Source organism: Lactuca serriola, chromosome 5, assembly GCF_051521515.1.
Source record: "Lactuca serriola cultivar US96UC23 chromosome 5, Lser_US96UC23_V15, whole genome shotgun sequence".
Lineage (NCBI taxonomy): Eukaryota > Viridiplantae > Streptophyta > Magnoliopsida > Asterales > Asteraceae > Lactuca > Lactuca serriola.
Genome location: NC_136412.1, coordinates 344726553 through 344730864, shown reverse-complemented (window position 1 = coordinate 344730864; position 4312 = coordinate 344726553).

The following is a 4312-nucleotide window of genomic DNA, read 5'->3' as shown; positions in this document are numbered from 1 at the left end:
GGCCATGCGGATGTTTCGAATCCAATCATTGATGTTCGATCCATCAAAAATGACCCTCCCACATAAGTTCATGAGGGAGAAAGAGCAAGAAGCATTGTTTGAAGTAGACATCTAAAACGAAAGAGACAAGTTTCATTAGATAGGAATTCCTTAATATGACAACCAAATGAAATATTAAGGCTAGGACCCAACACAATATTTCACAATTCGGAAGAGGGATGTCGTAATCTAATTGCAATATATTTGAAGGTTGGTAAATGATGATTTACCAATTTCACCACCCAAAACTAAAATTTTAAAGAATTAAGTTTTATAAAATTCCTAGTTCTTTGAGATTCATTGAACTTTTCAATGGCATGTTAAAATCTCGATTATGCCCTTCAAGTCTGTGACTAGGATATCGAGGATCACAAACAAGGTGTGAATAACCATGCAAATTTGCTTGGCACTCTCGAGTCATTTACCACCTAATCAGTGTACCGGTTAACCACACACGCTCCATTGATCTATGATAATTCTCGAGCTACTCTTTGCCACACTTGTTAGTCCATATTAGTGTGTCGGTTAACCACACACGTTCCACTAACGACTTGGCAAGGTGCAAAGTGCAATTTCATGGAATAGCACCATTTTCACATTTTTCCTAAAGTAACTAAGATTGGAAGTTTAGAAAAGCATACTTTTTAATGAGAATTAATGTTCTATCCTACCCATTTGGCTAACGACCCTCCACTAGTCAAGGAAGCGGTGGGTGAGAGTGGACACCCTTTCAATCGCCATTTTATAGGCAGTTTCCTTATACCCCTTATAGACCAGCTTCGTGAATGAGACCTACTAACGGTAAAACTGACTGTCTTATATATATATATATATATATATATATATATATATATATATATATATATATATATATATAAGTATTAAGCTTTTAATATTATAATGGTATAAGGGTTGAATTTTAGACTTTAAAAATTATAGAGTTTAGAATTTAATGTTTCATAATTAAGACTTTTCAAATTCCAAAACTTGAAGGCAAATTTTGAAACTCTTCAAAATCTTTTAGATCAAAATTTTAAACTAATAAAATAATCATATCATTTTATCTCTTACTAATTTGACCCAATTCAACTCATATAGTAAGACAATTCAAATCAAATATCATAAATAATCAACTTATCATATAATCAAATAATTATCTTAAAATTTGACAATTATCTTGTAATTGGATGAGGATAATCACTACCATATCAGAAAAATCGAATTTTATGATACAAAACAGTTTGTGGTAATGATCCTAATCCAATTCTGGCCAAGAAACTCAAAAAACTGCAAACAGATGATCCAACTCGTCGAGTTCATGGCATGGACTCATCAAGTTGGACCAACTCGTCGAGTTCCCTCATGGGACTCGTCGAGTCCAGCAATGAGAGGCAAAAAATGAAGTTTTTTTAGCTTTGAAAATAACACAATTGCATCAATATAACAGAAAGCACCCTAGGCTCTGATACCACTGACGGGTTTTGAGCACTATAACATCCTGATGGTGCACATACAACCCTAATGCTTTGGATCTAAGTTTTCTCAAGTTATACATTCAATTTCATTTTATCCAAATCATATACCCTAGATAGTGTGCAATTGGAGATATACAACATAAAAACTAGTTAGATGAATACCTCTTAGTTGTAGCTTGTAGTTCTTGACCTTTCAAGAGCTTAGTACCTCAAGTGTGATACCTCTAATAAGTTACAATGAGTGGGATATCTCATCTCATGCGGGTAAATCTTGAGGGAAAAAACCACAACCCCGAAATCAAGATCATGCATGGGATATCTCATCTCATGCGGCTTCAGCTGTCGCGCAGCATAGGCTATCACTCATCCTCTCTGCATGGGGATCGCCCCTAACCCGGTGATGGATGCATCATAGAAAACCATAAAATCCTTAATTCACTACGAGAGGGTCAAAATTGGGGCCTCGCATAGTCGTTGTCGATGGGTCTCAAATGTTGACTGCTGCTCAGGCCCCACCAAAAATCCACTCCCTTCCTCATCAGACGAGTGAGGGTTACTGCAATCTTGGAGAAATCCTGAATGAATCTCCGGTTGTACCCTGCCACTAGATCACCACCTCGATCTTGGCCGAATCGACCAATATCCCGTCCTGGTTAACGAGGTGTCTAAGGAACTGAACCTCTCGTAACTAAAACTCGCACTTCGAGAACTTGGCATAAAGTTGCTCTCGCCCCAAAACCCCTAGAAGCTCGCGAAGATGCTCCTCATGTTGTTCTCTGGTCTTGGAATACACCAAGATATCATCAATGAACACAATAACTAAACGATCAAGCATCGACTTGTATACCCGATTCATCAAATCCATAAAGACTACATTGGTGAGCCCAAATGGCATCACCACGAACTCGTAATGCCCATAACGAGTCCTGAACGCGGTCTTCTCCACATCCTCCCCTCTTACCTTGACCTGATGGTACCCGAACCTCAGATCTATTTTGCAGAACCAAGATGCACCCTGCAACTAATCAAAAAGATTATCAATCCGCGGAAGGGGATAACGGTTATTCACCGTTAGCTTGTTCAACTCTCGGTAATCAATGCACATTCGGTGTCATATGGTGCACATGCAACCCTAAATGCTTTGGATCTATGTTTTCTCTAATTATACATGTATTTTCAAATTTTCCAAAGGATTCTCCCTAACTAGCATACAATTGAACAATTGAATAATACAACTAGTTAGATAACTTACCTCTTATAAAGACTTGTAGTTCTTGACCTTTGAAAGCTTGAGCACCCCAAGTTTGATGCCTCTAATGTTTCACAAACACCAATATGCAAGAGGAGGCTTGAGAGAATAGGTTACTTAGCACAAAATCAACTTCACTCTCTTATAAATGAATGAGTGCCGATTTTGGGACTAGGGGTATGCTTTTATAGTGTTGCTAAGCTAGGGTTACATTCATGCAAACCCTAATGCTCCCTGACCTTTCACATTCTTATGCTCCATGGGTTTAATCTCCATGGATTATCTCATTGGGTTAGCCCATCTAAATAATCATGGATATTGGCCCACACTATAAGAATCGTTAATTTACATAATCAATCCCCATATATTCAATTAGTCTCTTTTGACCACAAAATTAATTTCAAATTAGTTCTTGATCAATAGTAATTAAATAATATGATTTCATATTAATATATTATACTTGTAATATATTAATAAATCATAAATAACCTTATTCTCAAAAGTCCATCTTATCAAATTGCACTGGTGAAGGCAACCCAAAAGGACTATGCTACAATCAGGTCTAGTACATCCCAATTATAGTTATGGGCTTAGACACCAAATCCAATAAACCATCCTTCTTCTTGATGAATAAAATTGGTGCTCCCCACGGAGAACTACTCGGTCTGATGAATTGCTTGCCTAGTAGCTCCTGCAACTGAGATGACAACTCCTGCATCTCAGGCAGTGCCAAACGGTTGGAAATTGGGGCCGCACTTGGCACGAGGTCAATCCTAAACTCGACCTGCCTCTCAGGAGGCATACCGGGTAACTCCTCCGGAAATAGATCGGCAAACTCCCTGACCACCGGGACCTCCAAAACTGAAACGTGATCCCCAACACGTGTATCCACCACATAAGCCAAATAACCCGCACACCCATGCTGAATATACCGTTGAGCTCTGGCTGCAGAACAAAACCCCGAACCCATCCTAGTTCCTTCTCCATAGATAACTAGTTCTCCCCCACTTGGGGTTCGAACTACCACATGTTGGCCCTCAAAATCAATCATAGCACCGAAATGGCTTAACCAATCCATACCCATAATCACGCAAACATCACCTATTGGAGTAGGGATCAAATTGATCGGAAAGGATACCCCGAAGATCTCCATAATGCAACCCAGATATACTAAAGAAGCAAAAACCCCACGTTCGTTGGCGATAGAAACTCGCAACGGACACTCCAACTCCCCTAAAGGCACAACAAACTCCCTAATAAACGACCGATAAACAAAGAACCGACTCGCACCCGATTCGAACAACACTAAGGCAAGCAAGGAGTTCACTAGGAACGTACCTACCAAAGGTACAAACATATAAGCATAATATAAACATAAACAACAACATAACGGTTAGGAACATACTAGTCATAACATCTAAAGCTGCTCTGGCCTCCACAGCAGTGATCTGAAAAGCACGACATCGAGCCCTCGGAGGCTTCACCTTCCCCTAGCACCCATCAGTGATCCTCAATGTAGCTGGCGTGAGGGCCTGCGTTGGCTTGGCGG